Source organism: Apostichopus japonicus, chromosome 17, assembly GCF_037975245.1.
Source record: "Apostichopus japonicus isolate 1M-3 chromosome 17, ASM3797524v1, whole genome shotgun sequence".
NCBI lineage: Eukaryota > Metazoa > Echinodermata > Holothuroidea > Aspidochirotida > Stichopodidae > Apostichopus > Apostichopus japonicus.
In genome coordinates this window covers 29,741,251-29,763,745 of record NC_092577.1, presented here as the reverse complement: position 1 = coordinate 29,763,745, position 22,495 = coordinate 29,741,251, and the positions used below count along the sequence as shown (strand labels likewise).

Genomic DNA, 22,495 nt, shown 5'->3' with positions numbered 1-22,495 from the left:
AAATCCTGGGCACATCCCTGATAATGTAAAACTTAACAATTCTATGTTAAGTAAAAACCAACTCCGCGTTCATTTTCCGTCTCCAAAGAGGTAGAAATCGGTTAAAAAAGTACTATTACGTAATAGATTCAGTGACGTCACGGGGGAAGCGCAGAAGAGTGCAAACATGTATATATTCTGCGCAGTGTATTGAGTATGTAGAAATCTCAAAATTCTCGAAAATATTACCTTTCTCAGCAGTCTGTTACAAGAAAGTAAAGATTGGGATTTAGATGAAAAATCACAAATTGATACATAAGACATCGAACAAAACATTTAATGACTTCTTGTTTCAAAAATTCCTTGCACTTTCTCCCTATCAAGCAACATAAACTCCGCAAAAATCGGCCAAATTGACTCTTTTAGGGAAAGTCGAAAACAAATGACGTCAATTGTTTACCGTAATATTTTCGTCATACAAACACCTGGGCGACAAAAAAAAAGGAATGAATTTTCGGTATTCCAACATACATGATTTTATACCATAAAAATAATTGTAAAAACACAAACTTTTTGTTAAAAATATTTCCACCTTCCATGAGTTAACCTTAGCTGACTAATTAAAATTATTGATAATTGCCGGTCACGTTGTTAAACAGTATAGGTCAGGATTTCACTACATTTATCCCCCCACGAACCCCCTGTGGATGTCAGAGTTGTCCACGAATCCCCAACTTGTGGCCTGCAGTGTCTGTTTCATAATTCAGTTATTTATCACATGGGCAACATATGCGTATGGAACGCGAAAAGAGTTTGTCGATAGGTACGACTTTGGTACATTACTAAATTATATGATATATCAGATTTTAGTTCAACAAAAAGTACTCTAGTTTTGACTTTCAGAAACGTCTCACGAACCCCCTGGGATGGACTCACGCACCCCTGGGGGTTTCATGCACCCCAGTTAGGGAACCCCTGGTATAGGTGAAGAAAACTGAATAGCAAATGGTACCTATAGAGCCTCATATTATTGTCATCAAAAGATAAGGCTACTATTATCAGCTTGTTGCACCACTTTCCATCAAAAGATATGCAATTTCTACCTTAGTATAATTTACCTGTTTATTTTGAGAGAAAATTGTGAGTTTATAGTCTGCGTTTTTACCTGTAGTATAGTGAGAAAATATTCAAGCTGTTTATTTGTGTTATGTATAACCTCCAGACAGGGCTTACAGTGAACTTATCATGCACTTAATAATCAATAACGAAGCCTTTTTTTAACCCTTGCGCTTGGAGATTATAAAGTGTGGACATTTGTAAAAGACAAAGATATTTAGACGTTTATCACAGGCTTATAAAGGAACAGCGAATCCCACTATTTCGTCATTATATGTATAAGATTAAGATTTAAGTTCACTTTAAGTGTAAACCAAGTTCTTATTAAATAAAAAAAATGTGTAAAAGTATAAGTTGGCCTGACGTTTCGATCCTAGCAGGATCTTCTTCAGAGGCTAAATGGCAAGTAACAGTAACAGAAGAGACAAAAACACGCACAGACTACAGACAGGTTAATGAGCACGGTAAACACAATGAGAAAAATATATATAATTTTTTAAATAAAAAAAGGTAACTCAAGAGGAACTTTGCAGTATTTCTTTTAAAAAAACACAATACGAAAAAAATATTTCCAGCTTCTATGAGGTAACCCTACCTGACTCATCATAATCCTTGATATTTTCCGGTCACGGTGACGTTGTTAAACAGTTAACTACCCTCGGTATGATATATTAATGCTATTGTCTTTTTTGAAAATTTTCACAATCACCTGGAGATGATTCAACCCAAAAATTGTATAAAATATACCTTTTTCTTGGTTTAGAGTTGGATGACAAACAAACATGTTTTTTTTTTTTAGATATGTATATTTTTTCCGCTCCTTTCTTTTAGTTTTTTCTATTTTGATGCAGCAGAAATTATAGGTACATGTATGTCTAAATCTATATGTATTGAACAGATAGGTTTGGCTGATGGTGTCGTTTTAGGTCCAGTATTATATAAGATATAAGAATCTTTATTGGCCATAAAAGGAATTGGAGTTCACTCCATCTCAGTATAACATACATAAAACAGTCATAAATACATCAAAACATAAGATTTATAATATATACATTTCTTAAGACAGTAGAAATCCATGTACTGGCATATACGAGTGCTCAAGCAAACAAATACATATTTTATATTAACACTGATATCGGTCTGCACCAGCTATGCATTCTATATATATATAACCTTATGTCACAGACGAGTTATTATACCATACTGTCTCTGCAGCGAGAACAAAAAACTACAAAGAAATGCTCCCCCCGCCCCTTCCCCTCTTTTTTCCATAACACCATCAAACTTCTTATAACGTTTTAAAAACCACCTGAGATAACTTCAACCCTTACTCGTCCAACGATCCTCTAATGGATTGAACTCTTGGTCCTACCCTCTCTAACTTGTGAGGGAGGGGGTGGGGGAGAATCGGGAAGAGATCCCCCTCCCCAAAGACGTTTCCCATGTGCTTTAGTCCATCCAATTGTTTCTGCTATTTTTCCCCCGACCTCATTCTTTGTGTTATAATGCTCATGTTCTCCTCCTGCCTGTGCTATCTCTGTTATTTCTGTGTGTATATATATATATATATATATATATATATATATATATATATATATATATATATACATATATATATTTATATGTATATATATATATGTATATATATGTATATATATGTATATATATATATATATATATATATATATATATATATATATATATATATATATATATATATATATATATATATATATATATATATATATATATATATATATATATATATATATATATATATATATGTCTTGACCTTACTGGTACCGTGGTTATACTTATAGGTAGGCCAATACCGATAGTCCTATACATATAATTCCACCTTTAGGCTTTTATGGAGTGGAAAGTGCGCTCGAGTACGGGAAAGAATAGCTAGTTCAGAGGAGTAATGTAACACTTCAATCGTTTATTCCTATAGCCATATATGGATTTTTCATGAACGTATTACGTCGATAGGATTATGGGTCACTTGGTTTGATGTCGAGTACAATTTCTGTACTCGATGAAGTGGGTCATTGTAAGAAGGCAGCCGATTCACACAGAGATTACAGTAACTATATATATACTATCAATCTGAGAAACTTTGTACCACAGTCAAAACTGGATTGTGCTGACAAATCTGAACTCATGGTATGTGTAATCCCCAACAACTGGATTTGTTGGGAGAGAGGGGCGGGCGGGAGGAAGTCCCTTATAGAATTTTGTTTTAGAGAATTTTCAGCCTGAGACTGTCATAAAAGTTCAGCTATATTGAAAAGTTCAAATTCAAATGAAGGAAAGTCTTTATGGCTATGTAATATAGATGGTGGATGATAAATAATATTTGGTTTCAATGATCAGAAATAGTGTGAGGAACAAAACATACACGAGGGAGGGGGAGAGGTGGTGTGGAATTGAATATTCATATAATATGTCATAGCATACAGCTTTGATGAATACAGAATACATGAGATATGTTGGTAGCTGTCACGAATTAGCGAAGACATATAGTTCATGATAATATCTCATATTGATGAAAATGGAGAAAATGCAAACAAGTAGGAATCTGGGGTATTACATAACAGTTTTATCTACCACGATCCAGGTTTTACTCTGGGTACAAAACTTTAAGATTAACTGTAATAACTATGTTCTCTGTGTGTATCGGGTGTGATAGGTGGGTGGTCTGTGGTGTCTTGATAAAATTTTAAAAAAATTCTCAAAATGTTTACGTAAATTGCTATTACAATTTTGATTGTTTATTTTTCACTAAAATGAAACAAAAAGCCTATTGGAATGCTGTGTTTAGTTGTCATAATTCCGGCTGCAATCAAAATGTCTTGTGTATGCAACTTGTAAATAGGAATATATTTTTACCTCAGTGGATAAATAATTCGTTGTTGGTGCTGGTATTGTTGTTGTTGTTGTTTTGATGTTTCGTTGTTTTTTCGTGTTGTTGATTTTACGGCATATTCAGCTCAATTGTCTTGATGAGAGTACCAACGTGGTTGTTGGTACAACATTCCTAAAGCGTCATATCTACTTACAACAACGATAAATACAGAAACTTCTCACGATTCAAATGCTATCATGCATGATGGGGTTTGACCTATAGATTATTCCAGCCAATTTTGCAAACCAATGAACTATAGTCAAGCCACCGATTTTTATATGCTGTGACTAAAAAATTGCACGTTTTGAGAGGAGCAAATTTATTGTCCAATTCCTGTCGTGAGGAATAGTAATGTATTATAGGGTATCATGGCTGGAAAGCCGAATATGGCCATTGTTACATGCAGTGCTTTTATTTCAAGGACGGTCCCAACGTTTAAACTATAAACATATGAAAAAATATCGTTATCATTTCATCATAACTATTGGTGTTAATGAAGTCAATGGTGTCGTTTAGTAAATTTGTTAAACACGACCAAAACTCAATCCCGATTCATTAGGTTACATTTCACTTTACGAAGGTTTGTGTTTTGGCCAAGGGATAGGGTGGGGGTGGGGGAAGAGGGTGACTTTGGGATAAGGTGAAGGGGCGAGGGGCGAGGGGCGAGGGGCGAGGGGCGAGGGGCGAGGGGCGAGGGGCGAGGGGCGGGATGGAGTGAAAGGTATATTTCCATCCCTGTCAGTTAGTGTTTGAACAGATCTTGAGTCACTACAAAATGAAAAGATTACGTTTCCATGTATGTTTATGATAATCTATCATTCTGAGAGCAACTCAACCGAAACATGTCCTGTAAAACTTCAATATGCTCTACCAATCAGTCTTGGATGACTTTCAACACAATCCTTGACAAGTTTGTAATGTTTTTTATGTATCTTCCGTGTTGTCATAAAATTCGTTACTTTCGAATGAGTACTTTAATCGTCTGTTAGGAATTGACCTTAATGGTCTGTTTGCTATAGACTAAGTAGACCAGCCACTTTGATTAATGATCCTCCAGTGCTAGACGCTGGGTTACTTCTCAAAAAAAGAAAAAAAAAACTGGTAAATACAAATACAAACTTGATTGCTAGCCGGAGGTGTGTGTGTGTGTGTGGGGGGGTGATGTGTGCACCCCTTCCCCCATTTGGGTCATCTTCAGCGACCGGTATGGCCACACCCCCTCCGCCCCTGCTAATATGTGGTTTGTACAGCAATCTACAGTATATTGGAGTACATTTTTGTGTCTAAACGTCATCCAGTGACAACATTTTTATACTTATTTGTTTTTAATCCTTCTATTTTAGTATATTGTGAAATGAGAAAATACAAAGAGGTAAAGATTAGTATGCAAGGGCGTAGGAACCGGGGGCCCCCCAGTGAAAAATGTGGAGGGGCGGAAGTATCATTCCGCCCCCCCCCCGCTTCGCAAGTCAGAAAACCCCTTTTTCATTTCCAAATGAGACAAAAATCTCATTTGGAGCACCAAATTGCATCTTATAAGGCCTGGTGAAAATACAAAATTAAGTTTACAAAATGGAGTGGGTGTTGAAGTGTGCTGTATTGCACCAAATTGCATCTGAGGCTACCTTGAAATGCAAAAAATTCCAAAGGGGGGACACCCCCTCCCCTTAGACCCCTACCCCAGGCCGGCCATCAGTCTTCAGCCCCCCACTCAAAAGTACCTTCCTACGCCACTGTTAGTATGAGTATAGGACTGATGCTCTAAACGTTGACGCCACTGTCTGCGTCTGCTTGTTAATCTCATCATGTGATTGTTATTTGGGCGAATTACTATCATTAGCACGACAATTTTAATTAAGTTGAATGGTTAGTAACGGCAGCAATTTGATATTTAGATTGAATCAATGAAATGTTACCATTTTTCCCCCTTTCGATTTGCTTCAACTTGACTCAGAAAACTTCTCAATCTTGTTGAAAGCTTTATTGAAATATTTCTGTATTCTCCTCTTGGTGGTCTAAAACCATTTTTTTTTTATTCTTTGAAAATCCAGAGAGGTGTGACAAACTTCGAGATAGCAACGCATATGAAGTTGTTAGTTTTGTCCTGGATTGTTTTTTTCTTCAACTTCCGGTTTTTCTTTCAGATCAAGAACCGAATTTCAATAGATTTTTCTTAATCAGGGAGTTGTTATGGAAACTCCCTGGTTTAATATCCTTAACAAAATTACGAAATAATCAGCAGGATTTCAAATGCGTGGGGAGGGGAGGGAAGGGGCGGAAAGAGAAATTCGCAATTTCCCTCATTGAGTTTACATGAACCTTTATGGACGTGATGTAGACGGGTCACAAATGTTAGGATGAAAGGGTGTAGTTGTGGGTTCGTTGGAGACCTTTAGCATGTGGGAGAGGGGGGTGGGGGTGATCCAAGCCCAGAAAATAATCAGAAAGAGGTCAACTGGTGAATAATACTTAGACTATCATTTTGGTCCATAGTTTGGTCCATAGTTTAGGTCTTAACGCAACGTTGTTCTAATAAATAATTTTGCATTTTGAAGAACAAATTCCCCGATTGGACGTCCCTCCCCCGACTGAAGATGGAGGTCGGTGAGGGGCGAGTGGGTGGGGGAAGAATGGCCTGCACCCCCTTAATGACATCTCACGGGCATATTATACCAAGCGATTATCCTAACAATGTCCATTTCCCAAATGGCAATGATTTCTTTTTTTGACAGCTGTAGTCAAGAAAACACACACAAAAAAAGGCAAGATTTTGTATGGCTTGTGTATGTTGTGAAAAATAAATTTATTAAATATAGAACGCAATACAATAATTAAAAGGCTAATGTTATTAAAAGGTATTTTTAAAGGGTCCATTGCACAGAATCCATGGCCAATTTTTTTTTTTGGCAAGCACACATGTAGAAAACTAGAAGAAACTCCGTGCAAACTGAATACCATACAGTACTTGTTTGACGCACAATAAATAACTGGATATGTATAGATAAGAAGAATGAGGACATTTTGGACATATTAATATTGATATATGGTGTTACCCTTAATTTATGAAAAAGGGTTACCCTTGAAAAAGGGTTACAGTTGAAAAGTGTTACCCTTTATGAAATAAGGAACACCTCCAACTTTATAAAAATCCACACAGACTGAGAACTTTGTATACGTCACAACTTTGTATACGTGTCAACCAATCAAATATCAATTAATAGACACTAGTGGGTATTCTTCAGACTGACATGTTGATAACATTTCATGACAATAATTATAGGAGGCGAATTTGTTTTTTCTTCCCGGAAGTTAGAAAATAATGACATCTTTATCTGACAGATGCGCGCCTGGAATGCATATCTTAATGACGTCATTTGATATCTTATTACGGTCCTTAAATAAGCAACACCAGATAGCTGTTGAATATTCATGAAATTTAACACAGATATGGTAATTTATTACCATGAATCTGCGACGTTTGCCCCCTTTGTAATATTTTAAAAATACAAAAACAAACGTTAGCTTTCAATGGACCTTCACAGTAACTATAGAGGGGAAAGGGTTGCCGCCCGTACCGCCAATGGTCCAAACCAGGAGGGTATGTAAAGCCAGAAAAAAAAGTAAGAATCAAATAGATAATTAAATAAATATATAAATATTTGAAGGAAAATAATGGTAGTGAATGAAATATACTGGCACTGAAATCAAAAACAAATTTACATTTTTGCACTGGATTACCTACTTATATAATACTCATCTTCTCCTCGTTAGAAAGTAACAAGCCTGGCCTTTATACCGTACAAGTAATGGAGGAAACAACATGCCTTCATGGCCTAATGTTACATACGACGTAAAATAATTGTGACGCCAAGTGACGAAACGACCCATTTAAATGACTTGATAACATCTCGTACTTACAAATTATATGGTTACTGTCCACACACGTTGGGGCAAGGTATTTTTGGTCTATGACCCTTTTTTCTCTATATCGCCCAACACTCAAGGATATTTTGGTTCGTATATACACACATACATAAATATATATATATATATATACATATATATATATATACATACATATATATATATATATATATATATATATATATATATATATATATATATATACATACATATACAGAACATAAACGAAAGAAACAACAACCCCATTACACATACTCGCTCGAGATATCTGGATTAAAACGTACGAACAATATTAAGCTGCATAACATCACGATATCATTTAGGTAGAAAGAAAAACGTGTTTTACACCAGTAATCGTATAATCTAAATAAAATTAGAAAGTATCAAAAAAAGGAAGAAAAACAAAGGAGTGTAGTGCAAGGCTGAAGTATGAAAAATAAAATTATTCAATTTGAATACAAATATAAACATTGTGCGCATGAATACGGCCTATACGTATAGCCTCTTTGATGCTTGTGCCAAATCCATGCATAATTGGCGTTCCATAAAGAACTTGCTATTAATATTTCTGTTTCCTTGTTGAGGGAAAAAAATAGACGTATAATTATTGACTTTAATTCACAGATAAAAGTCGGTAATTTGAATGAAAACAACAGCAAATCTAGGCAAAATCCCACTTAATTTATCCGACTAATGTAGAGCAAGTGAGTTAAAATTTATGTCCAAGAATTATAAGTGAGAATCAGAAAATATTGGAGATTTCCAGCTCTTATTTGTAACACTTAGTCACTTGTGGGCATCAAACAATCAATTCACTAGTAAGGATTTTGCAGTATAGGAATTGTATTCCAAACTGTTTCAAATATCCAGAAAAGTACAGTCTTCGTTATGTAATATATTGACACATATGTTCTACGTATGAGCAAACGGACATAACATACTGCCAAAAGCCAAAGTCATCTGGTATAAATCATAGAGAATAAGTCCATCTTTGCTAGACCGTTTAAAACAACCTGTTGATCCCTTTGATCCAATTCTGAGATATTCTGTGATGATAACCTGTTGAACCCTTGAAGCACAGAGGGTGAAAACTGGTAAGAGCCAATCTGAGTGTGAATTTAAGTTACCCACTCATGACACAAGAGTGACAACTCTTTGAAGCGGATTTCTTATCCCGGCTGACTAATATGTACTGTCGAAGACACATTATATATTAAACCCCTTTCACAAAACTCAACTGAACTGAAGTTGGACCAAACTATATTCAAATTAGACCATCGAAGAAACAACAGATTAATGTTAAGCTTTAACTTTGGAATTTTCATTGTTTTACACTGTTTTCAGTTGACCTAACGTGACCTTTAGATGACCGATTTGAATAGGGTGAATACGATGTTCAACAAAGATGTCATCTTTTTGAGTTATCGTGCTTACAATGTTTTCAGACTGTGACCTATGTTTGACCTCAACTAACCTATAACCGTCACGGAAAAACATACCGAGTATCCACATACCGAGTATGAAGTTAATCCACCATGAACCCTTTTTCTGTTACTGTGTTTTACAAGCATGTGTCACACGCGCCATCACATTCGCATATATTCCTCCCCCCCCCCCCGGGAAAGGAATAACTGAAAACTAATATGAACACATAGGTAGGCCTTTATTTATCTATATTTCTATATGTATGATTACAGGAGTTTTGTATAGGTGTCTGTGCGAGTTTGTGTAAAAAGGACATTCATACTGGCAATTTTTGAAGAAAATAACAAACAAACAGATCATCTCCTTCTAAACGAAATATTTCCGTTTCCCATTTTCTCAGCTTAATGATGACATCACTCTCAACCATGTGGTCGCCGTACAGTATATCCGCTGTCTGGTGAGTAGTACTACACTTTCTTTAAAACTCAACCGATGGATGCAAAGTATTTCTGATTACGCGCATTCATTCGTGCATGTTCTCGACGCCTGCGCTCTTCTTCGTATTGTCTTCTAAGACTGTCAATTGGGACGAGCGCCACTCCTCGTAAAGGTGATTCACCACGTCTCTGACGTTCTGCGGGAAAAAAAAACACAAAATAGATTTAAAGATATTATTCTGATTTTTCACCCTCTCTCTCTCCACCTCTCTCTCATTTATTTATTTATTTTTTTTGGTTGCTGAAAACTTCCCATAACCCTTGTTCGCAATGATTGCTGAAACCTTCTCAAATCGATGCACTTATTCGCCATAGTATTAACAAAACCGAAACTTAATACAACATGGTCTTGTTTCTTGTAGTGCGATTTCAATACGACCGCGTCCATAGTATTTTAACGTGTGTATATGAACTTAACTTGTGCCAATGAAAAACAATATATGTTCGGTTTCACGCTGTAGATGATATCCAAAAATAGTTTCCTTGTGGTTTTCGCCTTAAAATATTTAAAATAGAGTCGTTTTCCTATAGATAATTTATAATTGTTATCATCATTTACCGAAATTGTTAATCGGTGGGGGGGGGGGGGGCATGATATAAACAAACGTAGCGCGCATTTATGCGGAACATTTTTGTGTATAAGTAAATTGAAAAATAATGAAAATACTGAATTCCATTCATAACTTCTGGGCAAATATTGTTAACAGAGGAATGACGTGTATAGGCGTCTAATTCTTCCTCAGGACTTCAGACCACTGATTTTTCTTAAGGGATTTTTAACCTTCATGACATTTACAATGATGAATTAGCAAAGTTTCACTTGTGATTCAGAGGATAAGATCACCAACAATTGCTTAGAGACACCACGAAACTATTCTGAACGTTATTTCATTGATAATAACATCATATGACTGCCGGGTTAGGGAGGTGGGGCTAAGTTATTAGTATGACATTGTAAATTCTATTTTGCAAACAGCAAATAAAAAAAAAACAATATTTACTTTTAAACTGTCTTAATTTGCCTTCTGCGTTAATATAATGTGGGGAAGCAAGATTTGAGTAAAATCATTCTTACTCAAAGTTAACTTTGAATGAAAACTGAGAAATCTGGACGAAGACTTCTGTCAATGTTTTGTAATGTATGTATGCGCGTGTGAAAGAAGCGGTACAGTAGTCCTCCGCCAACCCCTCTACATCCCCCCTACCCTTCCCCTCTACAATTTCCCCCCTTCCCCTCTCCTTCCCCAGTTGAATGAACGCACATAAACTGTTGACTAAATCAAAATTCCCCAAAATTTCCAATAGAGATTAAATAATAAACATGGGAACGACGAAAATTGCTTTAACAAAAGGAAAGGCTTCCGCCAACCTTCCTATCGAGGATTCTTATACCATTATAAAATTATCTCACATGCAGGCATTTTAGATGGATCAAAATTAACTGCTTAAATCTCTGCAAAAAAATACAGAAAAGCACACACAGACAGACACACATCACACACATACACCAATACAATTACCAATACCGTTTAACTGTGAGGTAAAATTAAGAGGTGACCATCGATTTCATGCTCACTTTTGTCACAAAAAAGAGTCTATCATGATACTCACCTAAAAGATTGAGGTCCTCGATGTCCCGCACCTGTCTCGAGTCTTGTAAACTATCTTGAAAATCTCGACTACTTAACAGTCTTCTGATAATTCTTTGCAAGGCGTCTATATCTCGTTCTCTCGTGTTAATCGGTATAGCGTTTGATGAACATAGTAAAATCGCTGAAAGAAACACCATCACCACACATATTTTCAACTCCGGCAACATTTTCGAAAGATCTGTGAAAATAAAAACCAGCGAATTTTTTTTTTTAAAAGTTTGGTATTTTAATGCCAATTTCTTCTTCTTTTTTCTCCTTGTCTCATCCGTGTTTATAATGCTGATCTCAATTCGACCTGCTCTTGACAAGATTCTATCTCAGAATGTACCTCGAATGTACTCGAACAAAATCATTTATAATAATTCTGTACCGGAAGAAGAATTGTATGTATAATATTCGTGCTTGGCAACCTGTAACAGCCAAAGTTGTCGATCGCGTTGGCGCCAAACGATAGCATATGAGCTATACCATAGCAACGTAAATATACCACTTAACTGTGTACTTGTTTTCAAACGCAAATCGAATCCAATTGTTAGTATGCTGCTATACAGGTTCCGCACGGTTTCGTAGAACTTAGAGGAAACTCTAAATGCGGTTTGTTTTGCTTTGAACAGTTTTATATCAAACAATAACAGAGTGAAAGTTCACAAACAACATTCATATGAGGATTGTGTATACTGCGCATGTCTCATCGTGTTTCATATACATGCGTCATATTCGCTATCATTCTTTTACGGGCATAAGCAACAACAAAAACAAACTAAAACTTAACCAAAGGAAAGGTCTAAACGCAAGAAATGTTTTTGCATAACGTTTTGTTTACATGGAGCGTTCCTGTTACTGCCCCAATCAACAGGAAGTAAAATATCTAGGATACCAAAACAGATGTATTTGACAAAAACTCATCAGTCTGCAGTTTTTGATGGGCTTTCAATCATCTTCGCCAAAAGTTGACCTATAAACTCGCGCCCATTTTGTATTTAGAACAGACTTCGTTATGTTATCAACATTGATCAATATTCCACTTCCTAATTAATTTATGTGCTTTGACTCGATAACTTCTAAAACAGGTGGATTCAATTATTTGTCTATCGATTAGATGTGAAAATAACTTTTTAAAGGTCACCTGTAAACAACAGCAGAGGTAATTAAACAGCGGTCTGCATTTTACATCCGTTCCTGTTACTGCCCCAATCAACAGGAAGTAAAATATCTAGGATACCAAAACAGATGTATTTGACAAAAACTCATCAGTCTGCAGTTTTTGATGGGCTTTCAATCATCTTCGCAAAAAGTTGACCTATAAACTCGCGCCCATTTTGTATTTAGAACAGACTTCGTTATGTTATCAACATTGATCAATATTCCACTTCCTAATTAATTTATGTGCTTTGACTCGATAACTTCTAAAACAGGTGGATTCAATTATTTGTCTATCGATTAGATGTGAAAATAACTTTTTAAAGGTCACCTGTAAACAACAGCAGAGGTAATTAAACAGCGGTCTGCATTTTACATCCGTTCGTGTATATATATATATATATACATATCTTAATTCAATACTGGTGGCATTTTTCAGTTTGTTCTTAATATGTTGGAGATGTGAGGGGTGGGAGGGGGACGGGTCGTGTACTTCGGTGTTTTTATGTATGGATTTGCACCCAACCTACATTGAAGTATGTCTCAACTTTCATTATGAATGGAAACTAACAACATCGAACGTCTACTTCTATAGTATATGTTCGTAATTTCCTCCCACCTCCACCCACCTCCCCCCCCAAAAAAAACCCCCGACCTTTCAATCTCAGTCAACCATGACCCCCTTACACCCTCTTTATTTATTCTCCAAAACCACTACATACTTATAACACAATACTAATTCTATTTAGTTATCTCGTACTTCACAATATTATTCATCTCACCAAAATAGACCTTCACGGGAGGAAAGAGAGACAGGGGTGCGTCCAGAGTGCAACATCCTCTCATGGCCCCCATTGTCTACCCTTACCACCACCACCAGCCTAATTACACTCATAACCTTTGTTATTAAAGCCGTTGGAATGTTCCGTTCCATTAATTAAGCCTTGGACTAAGCCGATGAAGGAATGTTGGAGATTTTTGTATCCATTGACAATACTCCCGTGTAATCCCGATACCCCATTGAATGAGAGGACAGTGCTCTTAGCAACATATCAACATACCAACATAACAACATCCTGATTATGATTGAACTCAGTTGGTGGTAATACTGGGGCGCTCTTTCAACTTGCCCTGTGCCAGCTATACCTGTTCAGAGGGGAGGGGTGGGGTGGGGTGGGGATGGGGAAGGTTATACATTTGTGGTCCACTGACAGGGTGAAGCAATGGGTTTGTTTGAAAGGAGGAAAAGTGGTATAGACAGGTAGAGTAGTGGGAGTATCAGGGCTGGCTTCATCAGCCCTGGTCTAAGGTGGTGGTCGGTCAGTTTTTGTAATAATTTCCAGCAGCGCATTGCGTTTGAAGTACCCAGTATTTGTAGTTTTTCTTGGAAGTGGGGGAAGGGGAGGTAGATCATGGGGGAGAGAGGGGGGGTGGTATATGAGTTATACAGACATGTGGTGAAACAATTGTGCATTTTATGAAAAGTTGATGCAACGATATACGAAAGTAAAGAATGTATCCGGGGGGGTGGGGGTGGGGGCCGGTGGGGTAACATTTTTAAGTGCTAATTGCAACAACAAAAAATAATAATTCGAAACAAAAGTCGATGTCAATTATGACGATATTGACTTCGTCTGGTAAGTTACAACTCTGTCGCGGTTCTGTCCGCTCGCGCCATCCTCCTCACTACATTCAACTTATAATATGAAGCCAGATGCCTACAATACTATACGACTAAAAAAAATAAAAACCCACCCCTCGTAGGGTTATAGCATTTTAAATTCATGGTGTACAAAAATATAGTATAATAAAAGAGAAAAAACATATGCGGAACTATATACAGAATGATAGCGAAATAATCAATCACTAAGTTCTCGATAATACAAGGATATTCATAAGAAAGTATTGTACTATTTTTTTTTTATATTTATAGGTAAAAGTGTTGGCGCAACCCCCCCCCCCCCAAAACAAAACCCCACTACATACTACTCAAACGCACCCTTCCCATTAACCCGGTCCCACCTCACCCACCCCACCTCCACCCAAATTGGAAATCCAACAGAATTGTAATGACAAGTGTAACTCACCTTTGGCCACTTATCCAAACCGTTAAAATATTCCGCAAACAGTTGAAGCAATATTCCTAAAATAAAAAAATAACGACGGATTTCCACCATAAAATGCAGTCCACAGTAGGACAAAATAGCATGTAACTTCTAAGGCAACTTGTAACGGTCAGTGGTAGCAGTTATATGCGTCTGATACTCTCTCGTGAGAAAGGAATAGCTTATATCGAAAAGTAAATAGGCGGGGCTTATATACAGGAAGATGTTATTGGTGAATACCGCTTAATATGGCAGTCCAGATGTCACTTGTGTGCGATTGCCACTCAAAGCATTGAAAATCGCCGCCAGAGTCGTGGTATATGAACGATGCTGTTGGTTTCCGTGCACTAATTCACAACCTTCACTAACATTTGATTTGTTGTGGCTTGCGATGCGTTGCCATATTTCTTGACTAAAAGTCACGTTATTTTAAATATTTTCGGGTATGATGCGATGATGGTCTGGCCAGAATTGATTCCAGCCTGCACTCTGTCTTGTTTTGTTCAATGAGAATCGCATCATTTCAACGAAGCTGCATATATACCTACCTGATCACAAACTCACAGGATACAGACTAACGAATTATCTTTTATTTTAAACTTAAAACACAAAGGGTGGGGTGAAAGGGGGGAGGGGTGGGGACGATAAACAGAAAAATATCTCGCATAGAGTGAAAATGATCATTTAAACCTTTATTAAAAATTTATCTGCAGCAGACTTTCTCTGACGTCATAAGGATGCATCTAGACCAAATATGATTTGAGCTCAAACACATTAAAGTTCGCTGCTTGAATTGACAACTATATATAGAAATAATCTACTAAGATACCATTTTTACACATGTAGGCCGGCCTATCTTATAAATATTTAAATCGAAACAATAAATATTCATTATGAATTTTCAATCTGGATAGAGTGGTATTATCTATCATTCTGAGAGGCAATCTTGACGAAACAAGATATAAATGAAAAACAAACTGCACTAGATCTAAACAGACACAAATTGGGCAGTAAAACTGTACCTCCTCTTTGTAATCCATCACCCCCTTCCCCACCCCTACCTACCCCATGTTTCCTTGCAGCAAAATAGTTTTATGCATTTGCATAGTTTGAAGAAATATCGATCAGCTATTTGTAAACGTTAATATAATTCTGGTAAACGATATTGTGCAGTAGAAATTATTTCTCAAGTTTCATAGAATTTGTCAATTTTAATAAAACTAATATACAAAAATTAAAGAATAACATTAAAATCCTTTTCTCAAGTCCGGCCGGATATATGCAAGGTTCCAATCCCAGCTTAGTAAAGGTACCGTGGCTATATATAATCGTATACGGTTATCTATTGTTTTATTTATCATGAATCTGCCAGCAATTGCAATTAGTGGAGGGGGCAAACATCATACTCCCCCCCCCTCCCCACTAGGTTTAGACGTTGAAGAGCCGACTGACCCCTCTTTTCCCCGAGGATCGACCTCCAGCCAACCCACCCCCCACCCCCGATCATAAGATGGCTTGCAGACGGAGCAACGACAAGCATTACCATATAGAGAGAATAGCATGAAATTTATTTCGAAATGTTCCAAATTTAGATAGTCGGACAAAGTCATCGCAAACCCGATCGGATAAACTCATTATGAAATTAACTAACTTTGTCAACGTTTATTTCCTTCCTTACATGTACCTTGCGCTATATAGCAGTTAATGATGAAACAATTGTAATAATGGCAAAGTTAACTAAATATCTTTTGTTTTTCTTCCTTGAAAGTTATAAATGTATAGTTTTATCTACAATCTAAGGAAGAATATTCGTCATGCTATTACCGTTATTCTATGATAGTTTTGTAACTGTGCATGCGTATATATTGCATCATGCATTTCCTTACCAATATTATGTACGTATATACGTTTCAAATCAAATATCGAGCCGTATATATAAGTTGTGCACTGAACGGTATCCGGCTACCTTTGTTGAGTAACTGCCGATTCTCACATCCGCAATGCAATGACTATTTTTGGCTCCAAATTTCTTGACTTAGTTAACGAAGAATTGTGTTCTTTTGTATATCTTGTGCCAAGCAGAAATAGCAAATTTGAGCATTTGGTAATGTCTCTAAATAGCGTCTCTAAATAGCGATTCCGGTTTTCAAGATGTTTAGAGTTCAAAGTGGGGTTATATAGTTTGTCACTCACTGCAATCTTCCTTTGTGCAGGCCTAAATGTTAAATGTTTCTGGTAATTTTTAATGATAATTGTACCAAAAATTAGATTTTGTTCACGCAAAGTATTATATTTTCCAATGTTAGCAAACTTGAAAATGATTCCAACTATATAGAGGAGTTCTCTTATAAACTGAAATTCTAAGTTGTTAGAAGTTGAAAAGTTAATTTCAAAGAAAAGTAAAAAATAAGCGTTTCTTTCATTATGAGAAGCTGTACCAAGTCTTTGCTTTTATAATCAGTTTATTTATTATCAATTATTATACAGTATATGCCGTTGTATACAGTATAGTCTTTGGGAATTGAGTTTTGAACTTGTGTATATTTGTTTTGTTATCTCTGTTTAAGCTCATTATTGCATGTATATATGGTTATCGTTTGTACAAAATTGATGAATTTGACAATACAAGAGGTGAAAAAAGGGACAAAAAACATTTTTCTTTTAACCTCAAATACATATATATATAGTTATATATGTATGTATGTATGTATGTATCTATCTATATATATATATATATAAATATATATATATATATATATATATGTATATGTATATATATATATATATATATATATATATTTATATATATATATATATATATATATATATATATATATATATATATATATATATATATCAATATATTAATATATTTATATATTCATATATATATTTATTGGAGGAATTGAGCTGAAGCAACAACGGCGGAACAGGGTCCACTCGAGGGCGAAGAATAGTGAGGGGGTTAAAATTTCGAGGGGCAGTGGGACATGTCATTTCGATTTCATGGGGGAAATTCCAGGGAGGCAAATGTTACCTCAAATCTTTCCGACAAATCTTTATCTCTGCTCTTTCTGTATATACACTTATTCGAGTACATCTAAATAAAATCCTTTTTTTTTGCAACGAATTGGCAATTCGTGCTTACAAAAATTGCAAAGGATACGTTTCAGTAAAGAAAAAACAACATATTCATGAAGTGGGGCGCTTTGGAGGGTTTGTTGCACTTGCCCTGGGCTGATATTCAGTTACTTGTACCTCGTGGCCGTTAGGCAAATAGATTGCCACGTTTCGCATATTCTAATGGGCTGGCGTTCAACTTTCGCCTTTCGTGGCGCTGAGGAAGTGGGTTGATGTTAGGTCTTGCGTCTATGGCATTAGGTTGTCACCCCCCCCCTCCGCCCCCTCAAACAAAAAAATCAAATAGGAAGAATCGATCAGATTTGATTGTTTTTTTCTTCAATATTAAACCCGCACTATTTTAATTACAAGCACATCATGTATGACCTATGCATATTAAGTATATACGTGTGAAGTTGGCGTTGGCGTTGGCGTCTTTTGACTTCATGATAACTATAAGCCTATATAGTTCTACTAATGATTTTCCTAATGTCATTTCGTAGATTCAACCGTGTTTTACTAATCCAGGAAACATTTCGGAAGCTTGTAAATCTCCGCTGAGAATACAACCTTCCTCGTATTTCTATTTATTTTTTTTTCTTCAATATTTTTCTTTCTTTTAAACCTCTTTGCAAGAACATAAAAATCTCTCTTTTCAAGAAAAGCTTTATACCTCCTTTTGAGGTGTAATGGATCGGAAGCAGTTCTTTCGTCTATCATTTATGACTTCTGATTAAAAGAGATATAGCGTATATTAACTTTATCTCCTTGAATCATTGAACATTTAAGAGGTAATCTTTTGTAGACTGCAGCAAAGTAACTTTTTGTTCACCAACGGTCATGAAACCTTAATCACCGAGAGGTTTTTGATAGATTTACTAGCCAAAGCTACTTAAGCCAAACCTTAGAGCAAAAAAAAAAAAAAAAAAAAGCCTACAAGCATGTTTGAAATGTTACGTTTACAACTTCGAACCAAAGAGTAGTTTATTATTATTATATATTACAACGTATTAAGCAAACTGCTTATCCACTAGAGAGCCTGTGTAATAGAATGTGTAAATGTAAGTTGGCCTGACGTTTCGATCCTAGCAGGATCTTCTTCAGAGGCTAAATGACAAGTGTCATTTAGCCTCTTGAACTTGTCATTTAGCCTCTGAAGAAGATCCTGCTAGGATCGAAACGTCAGGCCAACTTACTTATTATTGTCTGTATTCTTGAGTTATATACACGTGATGATCGGAAGGGCAGCTGTTATGCTACGAAAAAGAGATAAACTATTATATTGCTCATTAAAATTCATTTTGGATTCAGTCCTTTTTAGGGAAAAAAGTTAAATATAGGAAGCATGATAAAGAATTTTAATTAAATTAATTAAATATTAAGTATTATTAAATATTAAGCACTTCAATCCAGCTTAGGGAAACTGCAGATCACTAAACAAGAAAGGAGAATGCTTGGAAGTTCCAAACATCTCCCGTCACAACTCTCCCTTGTCCTCCCCAACCCCCCCCCCCCCATCCCACCATGACACACAAAAAACAGTAAGTTGGTAAGCCTAGAGTGGAAAATGGTGCGACTGGTAAATCTTACAATTGGCTCTACCACCAATGTCTCCCCTCCCTCCCATCCCTCCCCTCTCTCCCCTCCCATATCTCCCCTCACCTATCTTCCCTTTAAACATAACAGATGTTTGTGATTGCGACACCCGAAATAAGACTTTCTTCGAGAAATGAAAGTTGCGGTGAATTTTGATTGAGTTCGAAATAATGAATTATATAAATATACCTACTGCAACTATGTCCAGGGAGCCTAATCTGAACACTTATGTGAAGTACACACTTATGTGAAGTACCGTACTTATGTGAAGTACTACTTATTTGCACACTTATGGAATGAAAAGTACACATTTGTTATATAAATATATATATATATATATATATATATATATATATATATATATATGTATATATGTATATATATATATATACATATACATATATATATATATATATATATATATATATATATATATATATATATATATATAAATATATATATATATATATATATATATATATATATATATATATATATATATATATATATATATATATATATATCAGAACAGTATTGGACATACAATCAGCGTCCATAGCCTAGCGGTAAGGGTGTCCGCATATAAAGCGGGAGGCCCGGGTTCGAATCCCGGTGGAGGCTGGAAGTTTTTTCACTGTTCTTGATTTTCCAACCCATAACGATATATATATATATATATATATATTTATATATATATATATTTATATATATATATATATATATATATATTTATATATATATATATATATATATATATATATATATATATATATATATATATATATATATATATATATATATATATATATATACATAGGCCTATATATAGTGTGATGCCGTTGGTCATCATATATGTCGCCCTCTATTTGTCGTAGGCTACATTACGTAATAATTACAGGTCACGTGATGTCTGCTCACCAGCTCAGCTGAAGCAGACCTCACGACTTGTGACCAGTCTTCGCTCCCGATCTGAATCGTTCGGTTCGGTAGTAGCCCTGGCTCCGACCATTGTGGTCGTACTTGTATCTGTCTTGTATTCGTCTTTTATACACTTTTGTACGTATCGTTATAGGACTCTACTTCGGTATTGAGACCTCGTTTGTGACCATTATCGTTAAGTGCATGTTTTCTACCTATTTTAGAGGGCTTCGTGCCGATGTATTGTTTGTACCGTGGCTGGTTATAGTAATAGATTGCGAAATCTACACAGCACTTGTTCTTTACTCGTTTATCTATGTGTTATATCTTTTGCATGTAATAGCGAGATTTAAGGCTCGTCGTTTACTAACATACAACCATCCAAGCCGCATTTGTTTCCATACCACCACCAGTCCTCAGCAGGGAATATTTGGACGCCCCAGAATCTTAGACTGAGTTAGCGTTACAATATATATATAAATAAGATATGACTCATAATTTAAAAATAAGGAGTACTGTTTGAGAAAATGTATTGGAATTTAATGGAATGCGTATATAAAATGGCTTTGTATAACTGTCCATGTATTAGCCAAGTGTTATGATTGTACCAGGGAGCTGCGTTAGAGTAGCAGCTCCCTGATTGTACAGAGTGCTTTTGAATCTGACAATTTACACAGAATTACCCCCTTATTTTTATAGGCAAGCCAAGCCGTAAATAAGAACATATGAATGTATAGCAAGTGGTATATGTGTGGTATGTGTTAGGTTTATATAATTCTAGTGTTGGTAGAACCATGGCTCCATGGTAGAACACGGAACTTGTATTCCTGACAACCTGTGTGTGTCTGTCTGTGTTAACTATAGTAGGTATGATTTTTTGCAAGGTGAAATCCATAATCCATGATTTTAAAATATGTCCTCTTTCCCAGTTTGCTGATCACTTAATATATTATCAACAAGTGACTTCCACTTCTTGTAACTATAAATCATGTTATCCCTTGCACCGACGTGAACGGATTCCAAGCAAATGTACATTATTTAGCGGCCGTTTAGTATGATTATGTCATGTGCAAGATGTAGGCGAAAAATATGACCATTGCTACGTGACCTGTGACGTCACCTGAATAGTGTTAGCTAATTCGCAGTAAGTATAGGCTACAGCATATTTGCTTCAGTGTCAGCGAAAACCAAATTTGTTCAAATACTTTACGTTTTGCTGTAAACATTTGAAATTAAAGGGATACTTCTTAAACCATTAAAGCAAAATTAATATACACGTGCTTATAGAGCACCAAGTGAAAGGGGGGGGGGGGCACCACATCGTTCTTCCACTAGCTATCATGACCTTAACTCTTTCACTGCCACACTCAACTTTAGTAGAATCCGAAAGTAAGGTATTTTTTTTATTTAAAATAGTTGTGGGGTCTGGGCCTAGCCTTTGATCTGAACTGGAAGACAACTGAAGAAGGATTATAAATTTTCACCCTTTTTTTTTCACTTTCAGCAATTATTGAGTCTACGGAAGAGCATAGGTGCCTCCATTGTTGGGCTGTGCTTAGGGCATCAGTTGTCCTTAATCCGGACCTGCCCTTTTGTTTTAGGGTCCGTGGAGAAGGAGCGACAGGGATGGGGAGTTAGTTGGCCTTTAATCCAGTTGTCTACAAGTTTAACTGTAGGCTATCTCCAGTGTTCGGTGAAGCCTGAAAATCATTGACTTCAGTTGCAATATACACTATATACCGTACCTTCTAAAACAGTTGGCGCATGTTGGGTATACGTATACGCTCAGGCTGATTGTTTCTAACCAAAAGTTTTAAAATAGGGTAACTGCTGAACATTGAGTCAATTAGGAACCTAATTTGAAATTAACCAAGCTGTGGCGACATATGACGTCACTTCCACGAGCTTCTATCCAGTATTATTTGGGCAATTATATACGAGGGTTGCATCATTTGAAAACAACAAAAGTGGAGTTCCATCAAACGAGTCAGCAGTAACATGGTTAACCCAGAGGTGTAAATTTAATTGATGTTTCCAAATAATACACACAAGAGTTTGTGTATTGTATAACATTCTCCTTGTTACTGACTGAGCATAACGTCATTAAATGCACAG

The 22,495-nt window shown here is 36.0% G+C and overlaps 1 long non-coding RNA gene and 1 other non-coding gene across 2 annotated transcripts; one reads left to right on the top strand and one right to left on the bottom strand.

Annotated features, from left to right (window-relative positions):
• Positions 1–6,789: 6,789 nt before the first annotated feature.
• Positions 6,790–14,914, bottom strand: LOC139984097 (uncharacterized). Its single transcript, XR_011798938.1, has 3 exons — positions 14,729–14,914; positions 11,461–11,679; positions 6,790–9,986 (listed from the first exon to the last, which is right to left on the bottom strand). It is a non-coding gene; the product is annotated as an uncharacterized lncRNA (long non-coding RNA).
• A 5,097-nt stretch (positions 14,915–20,011) lies between these two features.
• Positions 20,012–20,083, top strand: Trnay-aua (transfer RNA tyrosine (anticodon AUA)). Its single transcript has one exon. It is a non-coding gene; the product is annotated as a tRNA-Tyr (tRNA).
• The last annotated feature ends 2,412 nt before the right edge of the window (positions 20,084–22,495 follow it).